This window comes from Rhea americana, unplaced genomic scaffold (genome assembly GCF_003343005.1).
Source record: "Rhea americana isolate MKP2758 unplaced genomic scaffold, rheAme1 scaffold_28, whole genome shotgun sequence".
NCBI classification, from domain to species: Eukaryota; Metazoa; Chordata; class Aves; order Rheiformes; family Rheidae; genus Rhea; species Rhea americana.
Window position 1 is genome coordinate 2,603,227 of NW_028186401.1, and position 19,381 is coordinate 2,622,607.

Genomic DNA, 19,381 nt, shown 5'->3' on the forward strand with positions numbered 1-19,381 from the left:
ACAACTTACTACAACTATGATTTAAGCTCCAAGTAGTTCTGTAATTTTTTAGAAAAAGTGTCATTACCAAAACACCTAGCACAGTTCATTCCTGGTGTCAGAGCACTGAACGGATGGAGCTATAGAAGAAATAATACTATTTAGTTGTCTTTTAAATACACACACAATGATAATACATTAAATAATGCGATGTATTGAGTTGRACTTCCAATTATTTGCATACAAACTGTACATTCATTCATCACTTCATCCACTCAGCTGTAATGTTGGCTAGTGGTAGATACTGACAATAACCCATAAGTCTGAATGGGAAGAAAAACAAGGGGAGTGTAAAGCTATATATTAGCTTAGACAARTAGGATGTCATTGCTGGCATGAATTTGTTGATGACACCAGGCATTAAGCAAGTAAATCTTTACCCACTCAAGCAACAGTTCACTTACTTTCAGTAAGACTTCCAGGAGGCAATGCAGCAGAAGATTTACAACAGGAGGTACCTCTGTACCGATAGTGGCTAGGAAACCTTAAGTGAAATACAGTGATTCAAAATGGAGGCTCACCTTTTCATTGAAAAATGTCTTCTTCTATGTTAGTCTGACTTTAGACAGGATAAGTTTGGTTTTGTTCTTTTTGGGGGTGGGGAAGTTTTTTTTTTTTTCTGTGAAATATCAAGCTCACAGAGTCATTTGGGATAATTTCTGCTCTCATCTAATGAAGACTATGGAGGGGTTCAAAGTACAAAGGCACCATCCCGACCCTCATATGGGGAGGGCTTCCGTTGAGGGCTGAGGCTTCACAAATGCATGTGTGTGAGGTCTTATCCTCCCCTGGTTTTGGTTCACTCCCATTTGTACCTGACATCGGTGACGTATGGTGGTTTCTCCTAAACCACTGGACATTGCAGATCCACACATACCTGGTGAGTACATGTGTGGAAAATGGATGTGTGTTACGAGCCATTGTAGGAAGCAGTTCTTTATCCCAGACAAATTATTTGGCTCCTTTTCTGAAAAACATACTAGTGCCACCTTCATTTTCACTTAATAACAACATAAATGAGTACTCTGTTGGTGTAATTACAATACTACTTCTTTCACTACAAATACTGTAAGTCCATAACCCGTAATTCACTTTTTCTGATACTCTTCTATTCTTTCACTAGACATGTTATTTTAAAATGCCTAGGACATGAAAGCTAAATTTATATAGTGACATATAATAGCAGTGGAAACTAACCCTCCCCCTTAGCTCAGGTTTTAGAGCTATATCACATCTCTTTGCCTTGCTTGGTGCTTTGTTCACCTAGAAATATCATACCCACCGCCCTCAAATGGTTCCAATGTCAGAAACAAATAGAAGGAAGCAAGACAGGTCCCCATCTGTTTAACTTAAAGTAAGATTCTATGAAAAACTAAGGCTTATTAGCCTGGAATAAGTTTGCTTTTCCATTATTCCACGGCAAATTCAAGAGCAAGCAGCCATTTTGGGCAAATAAGGGTATTCTCTCTCTCTACCATGAAGCTCACATATCTTTTGTAACACCCCAACACTCTTCTTTTCTAGAGATGAACCATCACAAAGGCAGAAAAGCATGGGGACTAAACATACAATGGTTGATCCAGTTGGGGCTCTAACTGCTGCCAGGTGATGATTCAGCTATCAGTCGCAACTCAGAATACCAGAGGCCAGAGAAGCACAGGTTAAACTGTTCCCATCTTTTTCCTGTCTTGTCTCACCCTCTTCAGTGATCTGAGTCGTATGAAGCACTAAGAAACAAGCCAACGTGAGTGCATGACCAAGCATGCATTTGGYGCTCCCATGGAACATACCTGAAGGGTGAAGTTTCATCCTTCACTTCTGCAGGTAGGAGCATATTGTGTAGGCTCAATCTAGTTTACAGATTTAGTATTAGTGATGAGCAAGACAAAAATGCATGCAACCCATGCAAACCCTCATCCTCCGCTAGACTGACATGGTTTCATCATTTTCTCTCTATTTTCTGAATGAATAAAGCAGCATGAGGGGGGCATAGCTGGACATATCCCGCTTGATAGCTGAAAAGAACAAACTGACGTTTTTAATAAGCTGCAGCTTATCAACGTCCCAGTGAATACACGGTGATACTTTCCATTGGTTATTCAGGGACATATATGGATATGATGATAAACTGCCATTGAGTCCAAAGACTGGACAGAAATAAATCACCAGATAAAATACAATTTTCCTTGTGAAAATCTTTACGGAATGTGTTACTGTCCCAAAACACTACCAGAATTACATGCAGTAATGCTCCCTGAGACCTGTCAACTCTTGTAAGTGATCATATGATCTGTCTAGCTCTTCCAGTACCAGTGCATGGTAAGTAAACACACAGCAATGCCAGAGCGAACAGTAGACTGTTTAATAGCAGGAAATTCTAAGGCTACTTCAAACTTCAGAAATGGATTCCCCTTCTCTGCTCACCAGCTGGGCTACTGGAGCAAGCACAGCTTGCAAGAGAGGTAGGAGAACATTGAGACAATTTTCTTTCTGAGGTGGAGGGCATTCGTAGCTATCTCCCACAGAAGCTAATGCTGCCATGGAAGGTCCTGGTACATTAGAAGTTGCATTTCCTGATGACACTATATTGCTTTCTTCACTACTTTACATGTCCCCTGGTGCAATGCAACCTAGACAGTAACTGGAATAGAGAGAGTGTCTTGAAAATAAAACCCTCACTGCTAATTAAGGCTGGCAAAGGGCAGAACATTAGCTGGGGTAATTTTATTTCTGATGGAGTCAACAAAGCCAGGCTAGTTGACGCTAGCAAAAGTGCTGGTCCTGCCTCTTTGCTTCTCTCTGGCAGAACATTGTACTGAAAACACTGCAGTAGAGATCAGGGCAGGAATGAGTGGTTGAGTTGCAAAGCAAATTAATTCCTGCCAAAAAAGTTCAGCTATGCTTGGAAGTATGTAAAGTGTCTGATTTGAAAAGTGTCAAGTAGCATTTGTGACCAATTATCCAAGATGAAGGGGGCAGAGCTATGTTTACATGTGCTAATCTTCAGCCAAAGTTTGAAAACTCCAGTTCATGGACACGCATCAAATTTCCTTTCCAGGCTTGGCATTTGCCTGTATGCACGCATGACATTGCTTCAGGATGACAGGAAAACATGATTAGAACTTGCAAATAATAGAAATAATAATAACAAAAAGAAGTGAAGGGAGCTGCCATGCAGCAGCAGCATGGTAATTAAGCCTATACTGTGATATACAAAAAAAGTCATGGATCACTGTATGAGTAAAACAGCTTAATCAGCTGAGCTGAAATATTGTGTGTGATGTGTCTGTATTATTATTTTTTCACAACCTCTGAAGCCCTGGGAAATGATCTACACAAAAGAATAAGAAATGAAAGCTGCCTCTGCCATCTTCTGTTTAATTAACACAGGTATACCAATTTAATGCAATTAATCAAGATACTATGGATTAAGCAGTAACTCATAGCTGACAATGACAATGTTATCATTACTGTGGCATAAGAAAGCTAGAAAATGATTGTGGTGACTAGAAATACTTTGGGTAAAATTTTGAGGGAACCAATTTTTCATTTGGCCAAGTGTCTGCCACTGTCCTTCTCTTTCTCTTCCCAGACTCTCCACAGYAACCGCCAGAATCGCAACAACCTTTAAAGCAATTCTTATTTCTACTAACAGGTTCCTGATGTTAAAGGTCTGACCTTAAAATGAGTAGTGCATGGGCAAGACAGCAAGAATGGTTACTGGAGTGAGCTGCTGGCCTTCAACCCTTCCAAATACAGCTATTTGAGTAGCCAGTGCAGTATATCCGTGACGGTGAGAGAACAGAGCCTTCCAGCTAAGGACTTTCCAACACATTAACTCTGTCAGTGCTAGATGCTGCATCTCTATGTAGGTTGCCTGTGTCTATTTAGTAACCTGAGTTCAAATTTGCAGAAGCCAGACACCTGTAGCTTCCTGTAACTTCACAACCATATTTTAGTGCCTACTTTATCTGAAAAGCCAGCTGTTCTTGAGTATTTACACAGAGATCTAGGAGACTGTACAGAGAACTGTGACCACTCATACCAGTTTGAATAGTTCAGACTTCAGATTTCTTGCCTATGGGAGAGGCAAAGACTGATTTGCTACAATGCAACTATCCTCATTGATGTATTTCAAGCTCTGATGTATTGGGACCACCATCTGTGGGTGACAAGATGGCTGAGTTTCCTGGGGTCATTCCCTGCCCTTAGCTTAAGAATGTCAAATTGGGTGATAATGAGTAGTAACCATGTCCCTTTTTATAGTGAGGTTGACGCTTGCCTTCTAGTAAACAGACACAGAGATGACCCTCCTCATTTCACACAGGTCACCAAACAGCCCATGGGATGGTAAGGGTTATTGGTCATTTACCAAACTCTATTTGACATGGGTTCATGGGTGAGAGATGAAAGGCACGATATTGCGTTACCAATCCCTGGGGCTAGCCAGTCTCCCTAAAGAAGCTTTTCATTCAGCAAGGCAACTGCTAGTCTATAGGAATCAAAGAGTTAAGAAAAAGAGGATCCAGTAACAATCGTTAATGCTTCCTTAGGACAGATGTCTTAAAAACACACTGAAACTCACTGCTACAGTGCTCCAATAGCTGCTCCAGGACTCTCAATGGTGGGAATATTTTCCCAATAACTAACCTCCCCTTCCTCCCACCAAAACACCCATTAGCCTACTTATGATGTTTCTGTCTCTGCCCTCTATTCTGTTCTGCTCCATCTCTTTGGGAAGATGATCCACACTTGGCAGCAAACTCAATGTAGCAGCTACTGTGTGAATACAGMTACTGTATTTTCTAATAGCCTAGAAGTTTAGGTCCCATGTGCCTTCCCTATTTCCTGAATGAAACAGGCAAAAAGTGCTCTGGTTTGATGGGTACACTGTTTCTCACATCTGAAAGAATAGGGTAGCCAAGGGGATATTCCATGCAACTTCTGAAGCCCGCATGTTTGTGAGGAAAGAGGAGCAAATATTCTGAAAGTTTTTCTCCTAGATGTAACACCTAGAGCTGTGTGGAGCTCAGTAGGAGGAAGACGTTCTCCTGAGCTGAACTATCCAAACATTTTCAATATCCTAGAGCAGAGATGCTAAGCTCATCTTCTTGACTCTGAAGGAGCAGTCTTTGGTAAAAAAAAAATAGTCAAAGTGCTGCCTTTTTACAAATGATAGATGCAATGCTTAATGTTATAAAAGTTACAGGAAGGAGAACATTTGTTGCTCAGACAAACCAAGAATTTAACCCAAACCCATTGCAGTTTTCTTCTGATCTCAAAATCCAACGCTGCTCCAAACTCATTGCCACTGGTCAAAAATCCTCCTTCCCCTTTTCCCCTTGTTTGTACTGCATATCACGAGACACTGGGAAGCTTGCATTTGTGGTTTGCACGATCCTTTCATATTGTTGGCTGCATCTGCTGAGTCAGCTTTTCTTTCTTCCTCTTTTTTTTTTTTTTTTTTTTAACACCCCATTTCCAGCAAGTTTGTTGCCCAGTTCCCTCACAAGCAGGGAACAGCTGTAAGTCAATGGAGAAAACAAACAACAAGAAGGTAAGTGAAAAGAACAGTAAATGCAGGCCATTCATGTGACAGGATCCAATTCATCTTTATGCTAGGGAGATTTTTAAGTGGGACTTCTCCCAGTGGAGAGATCACAATGCTCAAGGCTTGCCTCACTATAAAGATAATACATAATTTATTCAAGTTTATTACTATTTTTTATCACTAGTTTACCAGTCACGCAGAGTGAGGGCACAGATGAGATCAAAGCCTACTTTACTGTTAAGTATTGTACAAMCTTCAACTAAGAGCCCTACAAAAGGAGCTATCTGCTTTACAGGGGGAAGCAGATCCATGCTGAGAGTTAAAATAACTGGACGGCAGCAGCAGAACTGGGAACCCAACCTACCCTGGGATGTGCTGCTTGTTGAGTTAGACATCTTTTCTTTGATTTTCTGAATCACTGAAATGACTGATTGAATAAATGCCATGTCTTTTGGAGCACTATTTATTATATTTATAGAGAACAGATTATCTATTCTCTCAGTCTGGTGGAGATAGTAAGAATCATACAATCATCAAGAAACACTGCAGGTTGGGTGTGACTGAGAACCTTGTGGTCTATTCTGCAGGGCAATCTTAACGTCTGCTTGTGGTATGACAGACTATGCAGGCTCTGGGACTACCATGCCATCCTATTCTACTTTGCTTTCAGGCTGCAATTAGAAATTGCATTGGGAAGAAGCAACTTCYATATAAAGATGTGAACGGAACACAAATGCTATTCCAGTCTAAGTGGATWTTTGTTCAATTTGTGTTTTATACAATACAAAAGTCTGTCTTTAATTCCACCCTAGTCATGAAACTGTGTTTGAAGACTACTTACATGTATACAATAGCAACACCATTTATATTTCAAATTATTTTACCAGATCAGCCTTTTGAGATTTAGCATTTCACTCAAAAGTGATTCAGKAACACATATTAGTTGTACTACCTTTCTACCCTTTGACGAATTGCATGGTTTAAAAAGCCCACCTATTTATATTTCAGTGTATTGTAACATTTCTCTATTTTCTTATTTGGATAACTGAGGCTTCACAAAAACAGTAAGATCTAAAAATAACTCTCAAAGACAAAATAGATGCACAATACCATTTTGCCTTCAGTACTTGTAGGTCTTGGGTTAACTTACACGACCTTTCCATGTTGGCTAGAGTTTTACTCTTTGATAGTTTTGTTGAAATACAGAAGGTAGTGATAACAGATAATGTGTATTATAGTTTTCTTTACAGATGAAATCAGTGTCMAAAAGTCTAGAAACTACTCAATACSAGCAGCATATATGACCCTCTGTGCCACTACTGCTGCTTTAAACTAATTTATTTAGTCATTTTGACTGTAACTACTTAGATGCATTCTCTCCTGCTGCAACAGCTGTGATACAAGACGGCATGTTTTAGATCATGCAGCCATTTCCATCCTGGATTTCATGAGGGAATTAGTTTCATTTCAGAGATCAGTCATTCAGATATCCTCCTATGTTTTCCAGGTGAGATATCAAGTGCTTCCAAGAAATATTCAGAAATTGCCAAGAAAATGCCTAGTCAAAAAGCTCAACAAAAATAGATTTGCATCTCTGAAGGTTTTCTGCCTTCAAAAAGTTTGGTCGAAAGGGATGTATTTACTTTACTGACTGACCATCAGCTGCTCTCTGTCCCCAGCAACAGTTCAGAAAATGACTGAAAGAATTTGATGATACTAAAAGGATAATTAAGTTTCATYGTGGGGATAAGAAGGTAATCTGTCTAGATAGATCTAGGACCTAGTATTGAAAACTGTAGCATCTGCATGTAAAAAATGAGTTATTTCACACCAAGATTTCTATCATGACTGTAAATTCAAGGAGTAAAAATGTAGCTTTGCTTAATAGAGCATCTCCTTCTCCATCTTCCTCTAACTCACTCTCTTGTTCCCATTCATCTTTTTGTGTTACTGGAAAAAAAATCTTCCAGGAAATCTGATACTGAGAATGCTTTAGCTTCATTTCARTCTTCTCGTCTCAAAATGTTTTTTTCCACTGTGAAGATTCCCCTTATAAGATGACCTCTGCTAGGCCTGCTGGGCCACTCATTTGCTGAGAGAACAGCTATGTTTTAAGGACTYAGGTAGCCAGGCCTCTACTCTTCTGAGACTCTTAAAGATCTTTTGGAACTGGCATAAGAAATCACCTGGGACTCAGAGTAGACCACAGGTACTTAGAACAGTATTTTCTCTGCATCTTTTTTTTTTTTTTTCTGCTGAGCAGAAGAATTGCTGCACTGTAAACAAATGTGCTTTTTGCCTCATTCTTAGATGCTCTGAGTTACACAGCTGCACTCTGGATGTAACAAATGTATAGATCATTACGACCAGATCACGATCTATGAGTACACAGTGTTTCCTGAAAATGTCTTTTGAAATAAAGTTCTTGTTAATATTGCTATATTAGTATCAAGGATTACTGATGAGATCAACACGATCCTGATGCTTTGTGCTACTGATTAAATACAATACAGAACTAACTACAGGATCTGGTTAGCAAATTCCTTCCCTGATTAGGATATTCAGGGCTTGTACTGCTGGAAACAGAACCTGAAACTATAGAAAATTTACCTGTCTCCAGACTTCATCACAAGTCCCGAACTTAAATTCACTAACATACTAACATTTATAAAGCTTTTCCACTAGGTTCCCCTGATTTTAGCACTGATATTAATAAGGAAATTACAAAGCAGTTTTCAGAATGAGTAGGATAGTGATATACCAAGTCCCTATAAAACCTATGGCTCTTCATTGTCTGTGGAGGAAACCCAAAGATACTATGTCTCTAATGTCAGTGTAGGGGAGATACAGAGAAATCTTCACTGATTGAAACCAAATGTATTCCACATACAAAATTTGCTAGGGCTCATGACTTCATATATCTCAACAGACAAAAATGAAGCCAGTAGTTTCTAATAAAGCACATAGCTTCTGTTGATTCAGACTTTAAAAATACATCTAGTTGTGGTACACAGATCACGCTGAACCACTCAAGTTTTGTATGTTGGAAGAGGGAGGGCATGAGTTTTATGTATTCTGTGTCAGTGTGACAAGACTACTTCTCTCTACAGAAAAAATGCACAAAAAATGCTGAGAAACTGCATAACTTCCTCAGCAAAATACCTGCAGTTTTGTCTAGCACTATCTTAAGGATTCTTTTGCTCATATTCATTTATATTTGAAGGACTTCATTTGGTTTATCAATTCTGTTTCTACATAGGTTTTATTATTAGTGCAAATGCCAGAAATGGAAGGTTTTAGACATAGAGCTTGATCAGGTCACTAATCATATGTGACCATTAAGGGCACTTCTGAATAAACTCTCTGTACCCAGCCCCCTTGAGGTCAATACATCTATGTAATTCAGGAACTTCTGAAAATCTTACCTGGAAATGTAGAATTGGGAACTGTTTTTGAAGACACTGGCTTATGAATTTTACAGGGGACTCAGGAAGTCCTAACAAACGGTGGTATTCATGCATCACTGCAGTCAGTGACGCTGTTCAGACTATCATGACTAGYCTCAGCAGAGCCTCACTGACTTCTAACAGCCAAGGTTCAAGACTTTATTATTTGGTACTAGGGTCTCATAAAAATGAGAAGTAAAGATCAGGAGCAGATGATGCAGGAGATAGTGCTGGCCATTGGATAGAGAACAGCAAATCATTCCATGTCTCCTTGCTGCACTTTCCCTGTCAAAGGAGAGCTAGCATTGCCTGTTTCCTCAACAAAGATGTGATGCTCATGGGCTGGAAGTGCCGTCTAAAACCTATGGATTACTATCACCTCTCCGGGCCACAGGAAGGTTACCTTAAAGGTGATGGCACTTAAGTGMCATCTGTATGACACATGCTATCGTGTCCACAGATTGGAGTCTATGTATTGTTGCTCTAAAACTAGAGAGGAAGTGACTAGGAAAAAAGGGAGAGAAACACCAGGGAATAAAAGTACTTTTAAAAGAGAAGAAATCTACATTTCAATGAAAATCCTTTCAAGGCATTTCAAATAAGAGTCTGAGAGAAATAATTACAAAGTTTGGAGAGAAAGAACGTTAGCTTTGATATCTTTTTCTTCTATGAAGCAATTAAAATAAGCAATTTTTCAAATACTAAGCAGAAAATTACTAATGGCTGAACCCAAAAGCTTTCATTTCCTTCTTGGGGCCTTTATTCTTCTAAAAAAAGACAAAAAAAATGTGAAGGTGGTTTTCCAGATAGATTAATGCATAAAGCAGTCGCTAGTTGGATGTCATAAAAACTACAGCAGCATAGAATAGCTGAGATTAAGAGCTAGATTTAAATCATGCAACAGTCCAGTTAATATCGATGTCTAATTAAGAAATGCATAAGAAGTCTGTAATGTTGATTTGATGGAGAAAAACTCTAATAGGGTTTCTTTTGGAATTTTCCATTTCAATTGCTGTGTAGACTTTTAATGGATGTCCTATCCAGTCTTTGGTATTAGCAGGAATCATCCTCAAATTAAAATCAAGTCCTAAAATGGAACACAGGTAGAAAAATTAGCTTGTCTGGAAAGTAGTCTGTATAGAATGACAATGTGAGCTCAAGCCGAAATTTTAGTACAAATAAGAGAACAAATGTCTCAAATCTGGCATAGAAATCCTACCTGCTTATCGCTTTAAACAATATAAAACCCTGTAATTTTAAACAATGCAATATTAAACCATTTCTCCACCTCTCTAAGCCTGCTGAAATCCCTTATGATTCATAAATAGAAATCCACAAATCATTAAGCCTTATTAATTATTCTTTTTTAACAGAAAGGCTTTCTATATTTATGTATATCAGTTGCATGTAGAGGTGGGTTCTTTGCTTGCAATTGGATTTACAGCACATAGTTTCCTATCGCTATCAATGAATTCCATTAATTTCCCATTCTTCTCTGGGTAACTAAAGCTCTTAAACACTTTGAGCAAAACTAAATCTGTGGCATCTGCTCTGTCACACAGTTCRTAAGGATGTTTAGTCTCCAGGTGGAAAAGGGAAATTGGTTTTAAGCTGCATGCCACTGATGCCCTAAAGTTGCTGAACTATGAGCAGTGTAACTGTTAGCATGTACAAATCCACATAGCAAAGACGGAGAAAGCAGAACACTAGATTAAAGCAGCAGTGTATTTGTTACCAGCACTTTGTTGTTGACCCACCAAATCCAGAGGGATTTATCTCAAGACTCCAAGACAACAGCGAACTCAAAGTAACCCTTATGACCTAGGGAGCAAGCACACTGAGGAGTCATTTTTAAGATCATTAGAACATATTAAAATASAATACATTAGCCATGGTAAAACAATATTCTGTCTGTCTACATATTTCTTGCCAGTACTAAATCTATCCAGAGACCTTTCAGAATTATATCATTAGCCTACCACTTCACTTAGCAAACAAAGTGGAAAAAGCTGGACGTAAAATCAGAAAAGCAGTGAAAGTTCTACACTGTGAGTCACCATTACTGCCTGAAATGTCATGGTTTAAATTCATGCCTGGCATTACTCCACTGATCAATTTGGCACAAATACATCATATTAAATAGTGATACCATGGCACCAGGGATGCCCCAAGGATTTTTCTCCTTGGAAGATAAGGGGACTAGGACATTCTCAGTGAGGCATCCACAGCTCTGAATGATATGGAAGGTCTAACAAACGCAATGTGGTAACATTCAGGTTATTACATGAGTCTGACTTTTTTTTTCTTTCTCCTCTTGACTTGATATGACTGAGAATGTATAATGGATAAAGATGCTCCTAGATGATTGCTCAAAATGGAACATTACTTTAGCGGGCTGTTTTGTCTACAAGCTGTTTTGGATTTACGCAATACTTTGAAAAAAGAGTATGAACGAGGCTGCCTTTTGCAATAATATAAAACAGACAAAAAATTCCAAATCCTAACTTCTCCAACAACCTTGAGAGGAACAAAAGTTAGTTTTACTAAATGATAGGAAAATTGCTACTTTCCCCCAATACTGTCTTTTTAGATATTACTACGGTTACAACCTCACTACAGTTTAAGGTATTCCTTCTGAGAAGATTAAAATAAACCAGTATGCCAGTGATCTCATTCAGCAAATCCAGCATGCAAWGACGGTACTTCTCTCAGTGAATTTCATTGCTATTGATGTTTCATACAGAAAGAAAACCGATGAAGGGGATGGTAGTGTAGTTCAGATAGTGATGGGAATGGAGGGATTAAATCTTGGATAGATGGGAATATGTTTTGGATGTGTAAAGCATGCATTTTATAAGGGAGGGGGGAGCCAAGAGAATCTCAAGGCTTCACTTGTAAAAAAGAAGAGCAGAAAAAGCATCATAACCTCATCGTGGAGAAATAAAACAGAGGTACAATGCCAGAGACACATTTTTCCAAGTTGGATTTCCTACTTGAATTTATTCTACCTGATTCCTGCCTGTCATACTTGTCATTCTTTTAGCAGTCTCTGTGTCTGTTTTCTTCTCCTTCCTCCTTGATCTGTATCTTCCCTGTCTCTTATGAGCCCTCGGTACAACTTTTTCCATATACCTCTGATTATTCTTTGAATATATATGCCCACCATTTTCTAGTATACTACATGTAAAATACACTTTGCAGAATACATACATATCATCTTGCTTTCACACAGAAGTGTGCAGGTGCTTCATCTATAGCTCAGGTTCTTCTGGTTAAAAACTGTTTCCTACACGATTACACAATTCTTCACCAAGGGAGTCCCTAAATTATGACAGCTCTGACCTAGATCAGGGCCTTGAACACCCTCTAACAGAACTTAGGAAGATGGGTAGGGAGAGATGCTCTCTGTTTTCTTTGGTAGAAGAATCTCTGTATTAGTACTTGTATAACTGAGACTCCCACCACATTTTTCATGTGCCACATTCTGAAATGCAAAACAAGAAAATCTTCAGAATACGAGTACAGTGTTGATAATGAAATCTTATCTCCTGAGCTCATGAGTGTGCCTCAGCTTTGCCTTGAGATCACACAGTTAAGTAATGAGATGATAAACTGGTTTCCCTGCTCAAGCGGAATGTCACGTAAGCACCAAWGGGCCAGTTTTGATGATGGGAGTGTGTTCTTCCACATCCCCATGCTTTTCAGAGAAAGMTATGTTAGTGCTACCAGATTATGTTTCCATCCAGCAGGCCTCCTGTATGACTTCTGCTCCATAATTCGAGGCAGGTGGGAATGGCTGCCACCTCTTGATCACTGTACACTTGGCAGGAAGAGATAAAAATGCTCATTTCCATCTGTGGCATTTGTCAGCCAGGAAGAAAGCCACAAGGCATCAAACTGCAGGCTGGGAGGCATCAGAACAGCCACCTGTTAGACACTGACAAAGAAAACTCAGAAAACCATAGAGTAGAGATGAATTCCCAGGACCAAGAAAAACTGATGTATAAACAGTGATGGTATCTTTCTAGCCACCACACATGATTTTTCCTTCTAAATGGGGCAGAGGACACAAACATGCTCTGCAATAGATAGATCTGTTTAAGTGAAGACAGCACTGATCAGTGATTAGCATTGTAGGATAATACTGCTGCAATGCCAGTGGAAGTCCAAATAACCTAAGCTGCAGTGTGGAGCATCTGTTATTAGCAAGAAAATGGCACATGAAAGGCTGTTGCAATTTCTGGACCTGTRAGCCTATCTGGAAGCACAGACTTCCCAACACAGAGGGGAGTCAGAGAACACTGGATGTACAAAAAGATCTCGTCTCCCCAAAGATTTACCAGGTCAGCTCAGTCCAGGGCAAAGGAACAGGGACTAAGTCCTCAGTTCTATTTTAAGTTCACTGCTCTATTGATTATGAACAGGTATTTATTGCAGATCAGGATCTTGAACCAAGACTGGTTCAAACTAAAGATGTATGAACTAAATCATATATTCTGCAACTACAGATAAAACCCATAGCCAATTTTAGCCTAATCATCACTTCTGCCAAAGAGAAGAGAAACTCTTTGAGGTAAGATACCTTGGATATAATTCTTTCTCTCTAGGTTAAAGCAAGGCTGTAGCACATATCTGAGTCATAATGTAGATTTGCACCCTTCCCAYTAAATATAGCTGATTTTTGTTCAAAATATTGCTTCTATTACTAATGCTCACTCTTACCTTCACAAATTCTGTATTAGCTGCAAGTGTGAAAWGCCAGCTGATCCACAGGTCTCTTGCTGTCTGCAGAAGAATAATACCTGCAAAAGGCCTGATTCTCAGAAGTGAGGTCATCAGCATATCCACCTACACTTCTGCTTTGCTAAACAAAAATCTCCAGAAATGTGCAAACCTCCAACAAGCCCAAAATGGGACTAGTTCACTGGTCATTTAGCTCTGCGTGCAAGAAACTTCTTTGTGCTTCTCATTTACTCTTAACAGGTAGGCTACAGAATTAGAATCTTGATACGTGACTCTGCCACTGCCCATAAAATTCAGCATAAGGGCGGGCACCCCTGCTGCTGACTCTCCTATGATCTGCTGCTTTTCAAATTTATGTGGTTTTGGGCTTTTAAATACATTTAGATGAATTAAGGGCCCATGTCCCAAGACAGACGTTTTTACTGCAATCTTTTGAACAGTTAATTCTCCAAGACAAAAAGTTTTCTTGTTCTATGCTTGACTTTGTACAGTGTAATGTAACAATGCAACACACTTCCTGGCACCAAGACAATACAAATAAATATATTATTGGATATTGGATATAATTCCATAGCATACGAACATGTATCACATGACTTCTGCTCACTGAACTGAAATTGTTTACTCTGTATACAAAATATTTGCTGTTTGACAACAGGCAGCATTTTGAYAGTATTCACACGTGGGTATCTGTATGCTCTATATAAAAAAGGAAAAAAGGATATGCTTCTCAATGCTACATCATACAAGAGAAGTCAGATTACTAACAAGCAAAAAAAGAGCATAATATGTTAACCAGCTTCAGAAAGTTGTTTATGTTCAATGTCTCATTACTTGGCCTGTGCAGACATTGATAGCRGAATAAGCTGTCTAATCAGAACTCCTGTACAGACAGTTCTCCTGGAACCTGCCTTTCATGAACTTACCCAGATTCTTTTTTTTGGGGGGCTTCAAGAGAAGAGTTCAAATATTTCTACTTCCTACTGTTAATATATTTTTTCACTCCTCAAAAAAGTCTTCTGAATGTAATGTGTTTGCACCTGATACCTAGATACTGGTTCTTGTTCAGTGACCTTTAATACACAGTATTTTGTGCCTCATATATTTTACATGATATAAAACACTGATGTCAGTATAATTCAAACACTGGCAAAACTGGTTTCAATTAATGTACTTTGATAATCATACATATGCTTAATAATTTCTGAATTTCTGCTAATCTAAAATGTCCCTTAATATCCTGGAATAAAGACTTCCACAGGTACTCTGTATAGTCTGTATTTTTTTTAAGGTGTCTTCATCTATTGTAAATATTTGGTCATTTAATGTCATCATGATCCTGATTATTCTGGATTTATAGRCCACTTTAAACAAATGCATCCAAATTTCATTCACCACTATGCATTATAATTTTACTTCCTTAATTAATTCTATTTCTAAAATTCTTCTTGGGATAGTGGAACCTTAATACCTGAAATGAGAATACAGGGACTTGGTCATCAGCTATATGTTTGGTTAAATGGAATTTAGACCTACCATTCCCATAGTGATTTGATTTGAAGCAATTAGTTTAAAAATAAGTGATTTAAAAAATCCATTTCATACTAAGAAAGTCATGAGCATAATGCATAGGTCAACGCATTTTTCATGAATATCTCAGATCTCAGGCCTGAAACTATACTGCTTGAAATGTGTATTTCCTTAAGGGAGCTGTTAAAAAAGTGATTTTCACAAGGATCAGAAGAGATGCACTTTTCAAGCTGAGGAAAAAAACCCCACTTTTCAAAGAAAAGTAATACTGCAAAAGACTCATTATTCTGGTATGTTAAAGGAACTGCAACTCTGCGGCAGACAGTATAGCTTGTATTGGATTTCCATGGAAGTGACTATGGAATTAAGAGGTGTCCTTCTCCCCTGAAACTTATACTACAAATTCAGTGTAAAAATTTGTGATGTTTCATCAGACTATTTTCATTATCTACTGACTAATAGAAATTACACTTGTTTCCTTGGGCTGTGGAATATAGACATAATAAACCCATGGGCAGAAAGGGGAAAAAATGGAGATTCTCTTAGGATGAAATTATGTGAAATAATTGGGTTTGAGAAATAACAGAGTATAACACGCTCTGGATTTTTAAAGAAARTTGAACTTTTCCCAAATCTATGCCTATTAAAGCTTTATTTTCATTTTTGTCATTTATAATTAAGGGAAACTTACAGAGTACTTGTAATAATTTTAGTTACCATTGAGAAGTGTATTTTCCAAGATTATTCTGAATAGTTATACTTTAGCCCCCTAGAGATCATGTCGGCAAGGTGTATATTATATTCACAAATATTTGTGTCCACCACATCTTTTTGATGAGAAAATATCAGCTTCTACTTTCTCCTGTTCTTAGTCCTAATTCCACAGGCGATCGTCTTAATTACTGGCAGGACAATTTACTAGTATCACGTAAAATGGTACAGCATCATTGCTGTGATGACTTACACCTGCTAAGAATCTGATCATTGAATTTTAAACCATGGTATTTTAAGTTCAGAAGCTACAGAACATTTCTCTGCCTCTATAGGACCTCTATAGGTACAACTACTCTCCTTCGTTTAATTTACTGTCACATTTGTTCTAACAATATGGAGTTTTTGAAAACAAAGACACCATTTGTAAACATTTGTGCTGCCCTGAAAAATTTAGAGCATACTCCAATAATGGTTCAAATCAACTCAACTCTAAACATTAATTTCAACAATTGTGCATCAKGGTCATACTCCTGAAATATTTAAAGGAACTCTAAAGAATACAAAGCCCAAAACATCTCAGTGGAGRAACAGGATCACTGTAATCTGACCTTCATTTTGTGATTATAGGTATTTTTAACCCATGCAAGCTTATTCCAAACTCTGTTGAAATCARTGGGAATTATTCCATTGACTCCAATGAACTCTTCTTTGTCACTATTTAGGATTAGCCTAGCTTTCTTAGGAAGAAGCTTCTTACTGGATTAAGGAAGACCTTCATGCAYCAGGCTTGCTGGAGATGGCTGGCTAATGAAATGTGGACAATTTTGTACACATATCAGGGAGGGGAAATGCCCAATAGAAAAGATGTCATCTAGACATCCAGAAATTATAGTCTACTTGTAACAGAAATACAACATGGTATGTTTACTAATGAGTCATGAATTTCTCTATAATTGTTTCCACATTTGGGGCAACTTCTTCCTAAATCATCTACGGAAACACTGTAGTTGAAGGGAGTTTTGATAGTGGTTATGATACAATAAGATCAGAACCATAACACTTTTAATATATGATAAAAATTACATATGTTGAGAGAGATTCTATTGCTGCTCATATTACTTTTCTGAGGCTTCATTTCAATCTTTTTCTCTCTTTTTAAAGCTATTTTCTTATCCTCCTTCTCATTTGCTAATACAAAAACAGGAGTTCTTATCAATTTAGAAGAGAAATAAAACTAAATAAAATTCAGGCAGAACTGTAAAGCATGATCTATTTTAAAGTTCCAACTCAGATAATAAACTCTATTAGACTATTTTGTGCTGTACTCTCAYGGACTCAGCTTTCTATAGTGCATTCAGTGTTGTAATAATGCAAATCAAGTACAAATTTTAATAACTCCTTCCATTAAAATGATCTATTAATGTTTTAAGACTCTAACACTTATRAGCATGATTCTAATTGCATGATTTTGCTGCAGGCAGGTTTTAAAGATTTGCCTGATCTTCARATATTTGCACTTTTAGGATTTTTTAAAATAAATTAATTTTTGTAAGAGCTTCAGTCTCTCAGTAACAACACTTGGGTTTGATGATGGTTGTTCTCTGGATAATTGTAGCATATCTAGTTCCTTGTGAGGAGAAACTATGTAAATTTAGAACTCCTCAACTAGGAAAAGAGGTATCTTAAGATTTATAAAATGATAGTTGTTATGAAKAATGTTGTGAAGAGAGGAATGTTTATTCACTATTTTAGAACAAGGACCAGAAAAGGTTTAAAGGGAATAAAATGAAGTATTGTTACACAGTACATAACTAAAGTGCAGGAATTTCTGCCACAAATACTRTAAATATAAACAGATTCAAAAAGGACTAGAGATTCATGGAAGACAGTTCTTTGATACCATTAAATATTCTCATTTTATTTAACTTGTACTATCAGCCTTTCCTTAAATCACTGAGTGATGGGAACTGGGAAAATACATCTGGAGAAGAATTAAACTGCGTTTAATTCTTCACCCTTCCCTATATATCTGCTAGGTGTTTCTGAAACAGATCAGAAAATGGGCTTGATGGATCTTTGGTCTAACCCAGTACAGCTACTCCTACATAAGACAAATGATTGTTTTGAAAGTTTGCTCCTCTCTTCAGAAGCCTGTCYAAAAACTCAAGTTTGCTAGATATTCCGCACATTGGGATATGGAAAAGAGACAAGTCAAGCTCTGTAAAGAAGAAAAGCAGGGAAGGAAGACTTGCACTGAAAGCATTTGCTGGATGGCTTGGAGGGCCCTCACCCTGCAACAGTACCCACGCATTATTTCTAACGGTAGGCACTTGGGCTACYACTGGAACACTTGCTCTCCTTGTTGTACGAATTCTTCTTCCTCTTGAGCACCACTTGAAATTTATGGCAGAAGGTTCTTCTACTTCAAGATGAACTGAAATATCAACACAATCTCACACTCCAAACTCAAAACTTTTCTATAGAGAATGTTCTTCAACTTTTGTCCTACAAAAGCCTTCGACAAATGAACCTCAAAATAATTTTGGTAATATTGCTAGGGGTTAAGAGATTATTATTTACTGAATATTGCTTATCATATGCTGAGAAGTGATTCCTTGTCTGTAAAAATACCATTATGTTTTGTTATGAGCATGGCTCTACCCACTCTAACAGTGCTGGTTCAGTAACAGTACTACCTATTTGGTGTTGAATTCTGTGGCTCGCATGATGGAAAAAAAAATAAAATTTCCCCTGAAATATCAGATGTGTTTTTTTTTACAGGACGGAATCCTCCTAAAAGGAAGACTTGCTATGGATTTTACACTCTGGCAAAGAAACAGTACTTAAGTTGTGCAAAAMYTCCTTAGACACATTTTTACATCTATGGAAATACTTTAGCTTAATCCTATTTAAGAGCAAGAGAAATGACAACAGACTATACATATGTAGGCCTCAAGAAACATAAGCTTTTACACCAATGCATGACACAGAATACAGAATACAGGATACACAGAAGCATGGCCAATTTTAACAGCATATGAAATTTTGAATGTTGGATTGACTCAGTACCAAGTTGTCAATAATTTCACCTCAGAAGCCATTCCAAATAAAAATATATCGAGATATTGAATTGATGATACAAGTSGATTACGTGCAAAATAGATGGGAAAAAATAGTAGAGCTGGGCTGAGGTTTTCAATTAAAACGTTGTTTTGGAAAATGCCAAACAATCAATAAGGTTCACAGGAAACAACTGGTTTTGATGAAGCTTACAAACTAAAGAAGAAAAACAAGAGGAAATTTCAAAATCACTTCATGTGTACAACCTGACATTTTCTAAGTTACCAGTTATATTTAC

At 37.8% G+C, this 19,381-nt stretch overlaps 1 long non-coding RNA gene across 2 annotated transcripts in view; it reads left to right on the plus strand.

Moving 5' to 3' along the window:
• The window catches only part of LOC146593783 (uncharacterized), a 34,174-nt gene extending 19,158 nt beyond the window's left edge, over positions 1 to 15,016 (plus strand). Inside the window, exons 3-5 of one of the 2 annotated variants that reach the window (XR_014896296.1) lie at positions 1,746 to 1,863; positions 3,357 to 3,429; positions 3,695 to 3,717. This is a non-coding gene — a long non-coding RNA (uncharacterized LOC146593783). Of the gene's footprint in view, positions 1 to 1,745; positions 1,864 to 3,356; positions 3,430 to 3,694; positions 3,718 to 13,778 lie in introns of those variants that run through there. The other variant, XR_014896297.1, reaches the window with a different exon arrangement.
• The last annotated feature ends 4,365 nt before the right edge of the window (positions 15,017 to 19,381 follow it).